Below are 12,415 nucleotides of genomic sequence, written 5' to 3'. Positions count from 1 at the left end.
TGAACATAGGGTGTTTAGTTGTTGAACAACACAGCAGTTATGGCTGACATACATTCCCTTTTGTTATGTGCAGGTAGGCATATTCCTTTGGGATGCAATGCTGCAGTTCTGATGAGTGGGGGTTGAAGTGACTGCTGCTTTGTACTTTTGGAATAGGCCATTTTGGAAGCCTTTATGGTTTTAGCTGTTTTCTAGTTGAGTCAATATGGTTTACAGTTTTAACTAGTAAAATATTATTTATCGACAGTTGTGGGCCCAGTAAATGTATGGGGAAATTTTGGACATAAATTAATACCTATTTATACTTAATGTTATTTATTTTTGTTTAAATATTGGTTTCAAAAGTCTCAATTTATGGTAGTTCGGTGGGACTAGTGCTATATCAATTATTGGTCCCTGCACAACATTAGGAATCTCTCCCCTAGATTGTCACTAACATTTAATTATTGTTATAATGGAATCCTTCGCATCATTATGGAGAAAGTAACACATAAAATGGCATAGAAAGTTAAGTGTACTACATTATTTTCTTTACTACTTTTGCACGGGTAGAATTATTATGCACGTCCTATAGGATATAGACTGGAACATTGGACATAGGAAGGGTTGCTTAATGATAGAATTTAAATGAATATCAAATATCTGGTTTTGTGATATTCATCATATCAATCCAAGGGTAAAGGGAATTCTTGCAGCAGGAATCCACAAATTACCAAAATGAATTGGCCAACTGTGAATCTAGCTGCTTCAGTGGCGCTTTTGATAACATGAATTCCATGCCAACGGACACGTCTTGATGTTAATGCACTGACGCCTCTGTTCATATACTCGCCATAGTACAATGTTTGAAGTGCAAAGCTTCCTTGCCATTCGAACAACCCGGCGGGATCGATCAAATCGTCCAGAATGGATTGCATGAACATTGTCCGAGAGTATTGCTTCCACGGTCTTTCAAGGTATGTTTGGATGGACTTTTTAACATCTTGCAGATTGGGAGCTGGGCTTACCCTGCAATTACGAATGGAAATTCCGGTGTTTTGATTGGGATCAGTTCTTCCTTGAGCTGTAATTGTGTTCTTTTGTTGTCTCATAGGCCTTCTAACCAAGATATTGCTATTTTGGATTATCGTGGCTGCGTTGCCAAAGATAAAATCAATCGTTCCATAGATATCTACTTCTCTGTAAAAATGGTGAATGGAGTAAACATATAAAGTGTCCTGGTATCCTTTGATGCTGCAACGATATACCACCGAGAAGTCTGCACCTACTCGAAGTGCTATGGCCTGGTGCTTTTGAGGTTTAGCAGTGTTCTCGAACGTCATGTCTCTCGCAATGAATCCTCTTCTAGAAACAGCTATCGCACAAAAAACAATTTTTCGTTTAATATGGGAAAAACAAGAACCGTTAATACATTTGACAAGTTATACATTAGATCCTGATTCAGAAACAACTATCGCATAAAGGCTAAATACATTTGATAAGTTATACATTAGAACCTCATTCAGAAACAATTAATGCACACAGGCAGTTTGTCATTGCACACAGAACAAACAAAACAAACTGGAAAAACATTTGGGAATTATACACTACCTAAATTTATGAATATATTAATTGTTTAGAGTCTAAGTAGAGTTAACGACATCCAATCTCTTTTGAAATGCAATTATATAAATTAAAGAGAAATTGTTTAAAGACCATTTATCATTTAATACATCTGAGAAGTTATACATTTGTCGTTTAATGTTTTTTTATTTATGGGTATAAAATAAAATTTTTGATTAGCTTAACCATATTAATTAAAAAGCAAAAAGCAAAAGATAAATAAATATTTACAAGCATTAATTTATAAAAACTTTAACCACTATACATGTTCAATTAGATAAATTAATTTAAAAAGATCATATATATTAATTAAATTATAATTTTATTATATATATATTAAATTATAATTTCTCTGTTTTATATATATAATTTAAATATATATATATATATATATATATATATATATATAATCTCTCTATTATATATATATATATATATATAATTTTAATATATATATATATAACAATATTCAGCTATAGATATTTATTCTCAGCACATAAATTTTATTGCAATATAATGAGTTATATTTTCACTTAATTTGTAAATAAGTTTTATTTCTATATCATGATTTTTCTCACTTTATGCCGAAAACATTTAATTCGTAAATAAGTTTTATTCCAATATGATGATTTATCAATAAAATAAATTAAAAATATTTTGTAACGATATATTTAATAACAAAACAATTATACAATTTAATATTTGTCCAATAGAACAATATCCAGAGCAATGTATAAATATAAGAAAGTATATTCAAAAAACCAATTTTAAAATCTTACCCAAAGTGGCAGACTTGAACGTAGTTGAACCATCTAAAACATTCTTGCTTCCTGTGAGGATGGTTCAGTCCCTGCCATCGCCAATTAACATCAAATTGGTTTTGGTCTTCAATATGTCCACGTTCTCCTTGTAAACTTCGGCTTTGACGTAGATGATATGTCTCCTCTTGGACTTGGAAGGCATCGCATTTACTGCTTCGGTGATCGTCAAGTAATTGCCAGAACCATCTTTGGCAAAAATGACGTGCGCTTGTCTGGAGGATTGTAAGTGCCTTCGGTCATCGGCTGATAACCATCCTGGAAAACCATCTCTCTCGATCAGACTCTAGTGAGAGTCCAACTCCTACTCTCTTTCTGAACTCAACAGAGGGCGATTTTTGAAGCTGGAAAGCTTGTACATGCAAAGCTAATTGCTCGTTAATTCTGACACATTAACAGCTCTGGTCGACATCAGAGCTTTTATGTTACTGTTGTCTGTTAAATTGAAGTCACGAAAACCATTCAAGCAGGGTTCCTGGTTCGTCAAAGCCGCGCTCAGCAAATTTGGGATATCTTTCTTGACTGAATTGTTGCTTAAACAAACATTGAGACTGTCCAACGTATCTTGGAAAAGCTCAACACAATCTTGCCATGCCGCCCGTTCTCTTTCATTCATCTGTTAAGCTTCATTAAGTTTTCCCAACTGCTGCCTACAATTACGAAAGTGAACTGCAGTTATTTCCTTAATTTCTGGAAACCAACTGTAGGAATTTCCTTAAATTATGAAAATCAATTGCAGTTAATTAATTTCTTGTTGGAGCTTCTGAAGTGGTCCATTACTCCATCTGTAGTTGTCTACCATGATCTGTGGAACACCTGACACATAGCCAACAGAAGCTTGATGGAAACTTGCCTATATATGTTTCTGTTTGGTCCCCAAGCTTGCATCTCAATCCCCTTCAGTTTCACACCATCAAGTTGAGAGAGCAGAGCTTGGAAGTGCCCTCATATTTTCTATATCCTTTTTCTTTTGTGCTGGCATGAAAATTGTGTTACAATACTGATCTCCACGAGGCATTTCTAATTACAGAGTTCATCGAATCAGCTGCATATGCTAGCACATTCTTAGTCTCAAAGTTATGTTGCCTCTCTGATATTTATTTCAATTTACTTTATGGTGCACTACAGTGTTGCCATTCATATCGTGATGTTGTTATCATACTGATGAACCTGTGTCCTTTATAGCGTAATCCAAGTGCTGCTATGCGCAGAATAATATTGATGGATTTTATATGTTAGGGCCCATCTTTGGATTTCTGTCATGGGTTTTGATTATCAAAGCAATAATCGTTTGTCTTGTTCAGGGAATCTGGGCTACAGAATTATGGTTTCTGAGTTTTGAACTGTTTTATTTGGAGTCTATAAAATTTTACAGCTTAGGCATCCGGTTAATGCACTTTGTTGGTTACCCTGGACTACTCATTTCTTGTTCGAGCAATGTGTGCAAGCTAATATCATAAAGTTCAAGACAGCTCGGAAAAAGAGCCCAAAGCAAAACCATTGTTGAACTAAGAAAAATTCTACAACAATTAATAAAACAAAAGTGACATCAATGGATGGAGGTAAGTTTTTACATTTAGGCATCCAGTTTTTAGATTCTTTAAAGTATTCAATTCCACATATAAAGAATCCTTGTTTATCTCACATTTGGTATCAGAGCCTTAATTTGTCTCTACCTTGATGTGTGCAAATTTACAACATTGCTTTAATTTTATTTTATCTTGTGAGGAATTATTGCCATAATTTACAGTAATACTGATATTTCTTGGAGTTTTTACTCATACTATGTCACTTATAGTTCTGGTTATATTAGTATGGAGTAATATGGAGTTTATTTAAAATATCATTTTGACTTATTCTTTTCACGAAACATTATTTTTACTTTGGTTAAGATTTGTTTATAATTTTATAAGTAAATTTTTAAGTGTTTCGTCAGTGCGGTAATTGTTTCCGCTTTTCATATTTTTTAAATTGCTTCATATTAAACTGTGTATACGCCATTTCACTTAGCATGAAATGTGAAGTACTGTGTATAGTTTTGTTTATGCAATTTATGTAAGAAATAATGTCTAGTGATCCATATAATTTTAATTAATTAGAGAATAGCCACAACATCTCTAATTAAATAAAATTATATATTATGATTGGTTAGGATCACATAAAGATTATTTAGACATTAAATTGTAATTAATTATACTAAATATAATAAATTTTATCCCACATGAATTTTTATTATATTTATGTAATTAATTAGGATAAAATTTCATAACTTACCCACAGGAGTTATGAATTAATAGTTTTATCATAAAGTTCAAAACTATGAATAATTGAATAATTGAATCTGCTTGAATTAAAAATTTAGCCCACAGGCAATTTTTATGTCATTAGATTCAATTTTGAGCATGATTTACATTGGTAAAACATGAAATTTTATTTAAGCCTCAATTTTAACATAAGCATGTGATTTTTTAATTTTGATGCAGTTGTACAACTTGCAAATTTCTCTGAAATTCGTTGTGATATCCCTGAACTTAAGGGAGATAACTATAAAGTTTGGAAGGAGAGGGTTCTCCTTCATTTGGGGTGGATGGACATAGACTATGCTATTAGGAAAGATGAACCACTGGCACTCACTAATACCAGCACTGCAAGGGACATTACGCTTTATGAACGATGGGAGCGATCCAATCGTCTAAGAATGATGTTCATTAAGACTAAAATTTCAACTGGTATTCGTGGTTCCGTTGATCAGCATGAAAAGGTCTGAGACTTGTTGAAGTCCATTGATGATCAATTCGTCACTTCAGACAAGGCACTGGCAAGCACCCTAATCATGAAGTTTTCATCCCTAAGGCTCAACAGTGTGAAAGGTGTGCGCGAGCACATCATGCAGATGAGGGACACTGTGGCTCAATTGAAGAAACTTGAGGTTGAAATATCAGAGTCTTTCCTGGTGCACTACATCTTGAACACTCTTCCGCACCAATACGGACCTTTAAAAATCTCATACAATACACATAAGGATAAATGATCAATTAATGAACTCATGACCATGTGTGTTCAAGAGGAAGAGAGACTGGTGATGGAACTGGGAGAAAGTGCAATGCTGACAACGCGTGGAAAGGGCAAATCTCAAGCCAATCGGAAAGGGAAAGGTAAAGTACCTCCCCGTGCCGATATCAAGAATGATTCCAAGTGTTTCTTCTGTAAAAAGAAGGGACACATGAAGAAGGAATGCGCCAAATTTCAGAAATGGCTTGCGGATAAAGGTAATTTAATCTCGTTTGTTTGCTATGAATCTAATATGGTTAACGCCAATATTAACACATGGTGGATTGATTCTGGATCAACAATTCACATTTCGAATTCCTTGCAAGGTTTGCAAAACCTAAGGAAGCTGATGGGAAGTGAGCAAAGCATCTTATCAGGAAACAAGATGGGCTCACATGTGGAAGCTATAGGAACATGTTATTTAACTTTAAGTAGTGGCTTTGTTTTAGAATTAGAAAAGACCTTTTATGTTCCAAGTTTTTCTAGAAACTTGATTTCAGTCTCAAGGATTGTACTTTTTGGATATTCCATTAACTTTTCAGAAAAATCTTTCAGTCTATTTTATAAATCTTATTATGTTGGGAGTGGTATTTTGTCTAATGTTCTTTACTGTATTAATTTACAAAACAATGTCACTTATGATTCAATTCATGTTCACACTGGCACTAAAAGATGTGTTATTAATGAAGATTCCTCTAAATTATGGCACCGGAGACTGGTCATATCTCCATAGAAAGAATTAAAAGATTGGTAAATGAACTTGAGTACTTAATACTCTGGATTTTACTGATTTTGAGACTTGTGTGGATTGCATAAAGGGAAAGCAGACCAACAAGTCAAAGAAAGGTGCCAATAGGAGTTCGGACATATTAGAGAACATACATACTGATATATATAGTCCAGACATGGACTCACATGGTCAGAGATACTTCATCTCCTTTATAGATGATTACTCACAATATAAGTATCTCTACATGCTTCATAAAAAGAGCGAAGCATTAGATGCCTTTAAGATCTTTAAGGCTGAAGTAGAGAAACAATGCGACAAGAAAATTAAGATCGTGAGATCAGATAGAGGTGGAGAATATTATGGTAAATACACAAAAGATGGACAAGCACCTGGGCCATTTGCAAAATTTCTTCGAGAGTATGGGATTGTTGCCCAATACACCATGCCTGGTTCACCCAACCAGAATGATGTAGCAGAAAGAAGAATCCGAACATTATTGGACATGGTGCGGAGTATGCTTAGCAGCTCCAATCTTCCTAAATCCTTGTGGACTGAAGCACTTAAGATGACAGTCTATATATTAAACTGAGTTCTAACCAAGATTGTTCCTAAAATGCCATTTGAATTATGGAAAGGTTAGAAACCGAGATTGCAACATATGTGCGTTTGGGGATGCCCGTCTAAAATGAGAATATATAATCCACAAGAGAAGAAGCATGACCCAAGGACCATTAGTGTGTATTTCATTGGATATGCTGAAAGGTCTAAAGGTTACAGATTTTATTGTCCATCTCATAGCACTAGGATTGTGGAATCAAGAAATGCAAAGTTTCTTGAAAATGACTTGATCAGTGGGAGAAATCAAACCAGGAACATAGTTTCTGAGAAGGATCATTCAGAATATCAACCTTCCACCTCAAGTCATGGATTGGTTATTGTTCATAGCACCCCTCAAGTACAAACTGGTGTTGAACAACCAATTGTTGAAGTTCCACAAGCTGTTGACGACATTCCAGTAGATCAGGTAGTTCAAGAGTTGCCAAGAACTTTTGAACAACAAGTTGAACCACATACTTCTCAGGAAGATGATGGTACAACATTAAGAAGATCTACTAGACCAAAGAGATCAACAATTCCTGATGATTATGTTGTGTATCTGCAAGAATCTGACTACAACATTGGAGCCGAAAATGATCCCGAGTCCTTTTCACAAGCCATGAGTTGCAAAGAATCAGAATTATGGTATGATGCCATGAAGGAAGAGATGAATTCCATAAAGAGTAATGAAGTTTGGGATCTTGTTGAGTTTCCTAATGGTGAAAAAGCCATTGGATGTAAATGGGTATTTAAGACAAAGAAAGACTCGTTGGGCAACATTGAGAGATACAAGGCAAGACTTGTTGCTAAGAGATTCACTCAGAAAGAAGGAATCGACTACATAGAAACTTTTTCTCCTGTATCTAAGAAATATTCCTTGCGCGTTATTATGGCATTAGTAGCCCATTTTGACTTGGAGTTGCAACAAATGGATGTGAAAACGGCTTTTATTAATGGAGATCTAGAGGAGGAGGTTTACGTGAAACAACCTGAAGGATTCCCCTCTAGTGATGGTGAGCAATTGGTTTGCAAGCTCAAGAAGTCATTATACGGTTTAAAACAAGCATCCCTCCAATGGTATTTGAAATTCCATAACGTAATTTCTTCTTTCAGTTTTGTAGAAAACATTATGGATCAACGTATATATCTGAAAGTTAGTGGGATTAAAATTTGTTTTCTTGTTTTATATGTGGATGACATTTTGCTAGCAACCAATGATAAGGGTTTGCTACATGAGGTGAAGCAATTCCTCTCTAAAAATTTTGATATGAAGGATATGGGTGAGGCATCTTATGTCATTGGCATTAAGATCCATAGAGACAGATTTCGAGGCATCTTGGGTCTGTCACAGGAAACCTATATTAATAAATTTTTAGAGAGATTTCAGATGAAGGATTGTTCACCAAGTGTAGCTCCCATTGTGAAGGGTGATAGGTTCAATTTGAACCAATGCCCGAAGAACGACTTTGAAAGGGAACAAATGAATAACATTCCATATGATTCTGCTGTCGGAAGCCTAATGTATGCTCAAGTCTGCACGAGACCTAACATTGCATTTGTTGTGGGAATGTTGGGACGATATGAGAGTGATCCAAGTTTAGACCACTAGAGAGTTGCAAAGAAGGTAATGAGGTACCTTCAAGGAACCAAAAACTACATGCTTATGTATAGACGGACGGACACTTTGGAAGTCATTGTCTACTCAGACTTTGACTTTGCTGGATGTGTTGATTCACACAAATCAACATCATGATACATTTTTATGATGGCCGGTGGAACTGTATCATGGAGGAGTGCCAAGCAGACCTTAATTGCCACTTCCACTATGGAAGCCAAGTTCGTCTCCTGTTTTGAGGCTACTTTACATGGTGTATGGCTTAAGAGTTTCATTTCTGGGCTTAGAATTATGGATTTTATCTCTAAGCCATTGAGAATATATTGCGACAATTCAGCTGCTGTTTTTATGGCTAAAAACAACAAAAGTGGAAGTCGAAATAAACACATCGACATTAAGTATTTAGCTATAAGGGAATGTGTTAAAGAAAAGAAAGTGGTCATTGAGCACGTCAGTGCTGAGTTGATGATCGCTGATCCTTTGACTAAGGGCATGCCACCATTTAAATTCAAGGATCATGTAATGAATATAGGACATGGTTCCATTATGTAGTTTCTCATTGTATGGACAATATTATTTTAATGAAATTCTTAATTATTGTGATGTTTTTCTCATATTTATGTGAACCTTAATTTGATTTGAGAAAACTAATTTGTGTAGGACCAGGAATAAACATAAGGTTTATTCATTAAGAAATTGTTGCCACATAAATTATAATAAGAATAAATACATAGTAATACATAGAAGATAATACTTGTCATTAGAGGACTTATCGCCATGATTCATGTATCTATTACTTAATACAGATTATCAATGGGTTTTAAGATGAGACATTAAGTTTGGAAGTATGGACCAAGTGGGAGAATGTTAAGCTCCATTAAGTTTTCCCAACTGCTGCCTACAATTACGAAAGTGAACTGCAGTTATTTCCTTAATTTCTGGAAACCAACTGCAGTAATTTCCTTAAATTACGGAAATCAACTGCAGTTAATTAATTTCTTGTTGGAGCTTCTGAAGTGGTCCATTACTCCATCTGGAGTTGTCTACCATGATCTATGGAACACCTGACACATAGCCAACAGAAGCTTGATGGAAGCTTGGCTATATATGTTTCTATTTGGTCCCCAAGCTTGCATCTCAATCCTCTTCAGTTTTACACCATCAAGTTAAGAGAGCAGAGCTTGGAAGTGCCCTCATATTTTCTGTATCCTTTTTCTTTTCTGCTGGCATGAAAGTTGTGTTACAATACTAATCTCCACGAGGCATTTCTAATTACAGAGTTCATCGAATCAGCCGCATATGCTAGCACAATCTTAGTCTCAAAGCTATGTTTCCTTTCTGATATTTCTTTCAATTTACTTTATCGTGTGCTACAGTGTTGCCATTCATATCGTGATGTTGTTATCATACTGATGAACTTATGTCCTTTATAGCGTAATCCAAGTGCTGCTATGCACAAAATAATATTGATGGATTTTATATGTTAGGGCCCATCTCTGGATTTCTGTCGTGGGTTTTGATTATCAAAGCAGTAATCGTTTGTCTCGTTCATGGAATCTAGGCTGCAGAATTATGGTTTCTTAGTTTTGCACTGTTTTATTTGGTGTCTATAAAATTTTACAGCTTATGCATCCGGTTAATGCCCTTTGTTGGTTACTCTGGACTACTCGTTTCTTGTTCGAGCAGCGTGTGCAAGCTGATATCATAAAGTTCAAGACAACTCGGAAAAAGAGCCCAAAGCAAAACCATTGTTGAACTGAGAAAACTTCTACAACAATTAATAAAACAAAAGTGACATCAATGGCTAGAGGTAAGCTTTTACATTTGGGCATCCAGTTTTTAGATTCTTTAAAGTATTTAATTCCGCATATAAAGAATCCTTGTTTATCTCACATCATCATATCACTATCTAGACTCATGGACAATTCGTAAGCATGTTGTGCATGTTCCATGCTCTCCGTCAAGGCTAAACTTATCAAAATATCGGGTGATGTTGTCTCGAAGCCACGATATGATGCCAAAGATGACACACATCGGTGGGGAAATCTTGTCTGGCTATAGACCGACTTTACTAAATTAGACAATACTTTCCTACCTTGGGGGTTGTCGGGGACTTCACTGGAAGTAACAGGAGTTCCCATTGACACACCAACGATGTGAAGGAGTAGCATAATTAAAGTCAGGGTAGCAAGGATGGACCGTTTTTTCGAGTTTGGAGCCTTCCGTTCTTCGTCGCAGTAGACTCGAACGTTGCTCCTTACAAAACTCGTCATGTGGATGCTAGGTCAAGAACTTTCAGAACGATGGACCCTAGGAAGTACTAAAATAAATTCCAGCCAAATAACTCGAATATAAATTTGCACACTTCAGAATAGCTCGGCTTCGCTCGGTGGGAATGAACTCTTCAAGGAGTGCTCTTATAGCATTGCAATTTTCGGTTATGTGGCTAACATTAATCTAGTGTTATTCTCTTCTAGGGTTGCAATTTTATCATTACTGTGTGGCTCACACATCAAATCGGCAGATTATTCTCGCCCTAAAGCTGTGATTGTTTCTTATAGTATTGTTCAATTCGAGGATCAATTCAGTTTTGATCGTTGACACTGCAACCAAACTCGCAATGGATTTCAACATTGATTTTCATTACATGTTGTTCTCTATAATCTAAAAGGTCACTTCTCAGATTCGATATCGTAGTCCGTTTTTATTAAGGTAATGTAGGTAATCCGTAAGGTACAAGATATGTGCATCACTGTAGTAAAAAGGATTAGTTTTCACTTAACAGTTAGATAGAAATCTAGACGGTAGAAGTCACAGATTAGTGAGATTCCATGCCGTAGCTCATCCTTTTGATTTGCCTCGTTTCATTAAGTAAGTTGGCCAATTTTCTACTTGTTTGTACAGTGAAATATTGGGAAGTCTTTTAGAAAAAATTGAAGATGGTGTAGATTTTGGAATTATCTTTTCTTTTTTAACCTTTTTAACCTTTTTCAACGGTTAAAAAAAACCAGTTTTGTAGATTTGGGAAATAGGCTGTACAAGAACTAGGAACTAGGACTAAATTCTACTATTATTCATCAAATGTAAAATATTTCAAAAAACTATAATTAATGTAAATATCCACTTTAAACAAATTAATAATAAAGCTGAATCTTTTACTTGCAAATACGTTTGTAAAAGATTATCCTTTGATGAAGTTTTTATCCCTTTTCATATCTGCCTAGGTATATGATTCCCAAGAATTAATCCTTACGATACATCATTGTATCTTCAAAACAAGAAGTGATTCCAAAAAATAAAACCTTACCGCGTGGCTATAAGAAATGGCTAATGCCAGAGTAGACTACTCAACTGATGCGCTAGAGTACATAAAAGGAGGTTTAGATCGATTTTTTTTTGTAGGGAACTCAATTTCTACGAACAAGATGAATCTAGATATAGCCATCGAAGTTTGGGGATAGGCATTGATCAAGTCTCTTCGATATTGGTAGTTGCACATGAGTGCAGTTGGAAGGTTGACAAGGGTCATACCTCCATTGGAAAGAGATTGGATGATAACCTAAGAATAGGATTTGGTGTCCTTTCATTTAAATTTTTAGATTGGATGATAACCCAAGAATAGGTTTGGTGTCTTTTCATTCAAATTTTTATATCCACTTTGTGTATGTAATTTTTATGTAAGTGGAACATAAATTAATGTAGGTCTAATGGTTTTTGCAAGGTGAATTTAGGTAGGTAGCAAGGATTTTGGAAGTAAAATGGAATTAAATTAGGGTTTTAATTATTTTATTTATAGAGTTTTGATACAAGGTATTTATTTTAGGAGGAAATGTTTGAAAAAGTGTGCAAAGAAGGTAGATGAGGGTGTTTATGCATGTAAAATTTTATCTAAGTGGATTCACTTTAGTACCAAGATTATTGGAGGTAAAGTAAATTTGATTTAGGGTTTTAGTATTAGAGTTTTGACCAAAAGTACTTAATTTAGGAGGAAGTATTTGAGAA

General features: G+C 35.0%; 1 pseudogene; it reads right to left on the bottom strand.

Annotated features, from left to right (window-relative positions):
- Positions 1-660: 660 nt before the first annotated feature.
- Positions 661-3,036, bottom strand: LOC149224074 (pectinesterase pseudogene; annotated as a pseudogene).
- Between the last annotated feature and the right edge of the window lie 9,379 nt (positions 3,037-12,415).

This window comes from Pinus tabuliformis, chromosome Q (assembly GCF_031772625.1).
Source record: "Pinus tabuliformis cultivar Carrire ecotype Pingquan chromosome Q, CPIR1, whole genome shotgun sequence".
Classification (NCBI taxonomy): Eukaryota; Viridiplantae; Streptophyta; class Pinopsida; order Pinales; family Pinaceae; genus Pinus; species Pinus tabuliformis.
Note: the sequence above shows the minus strand (reverse complement) of the source record. Positions and strands in the feature narration are given on the sequence as shown.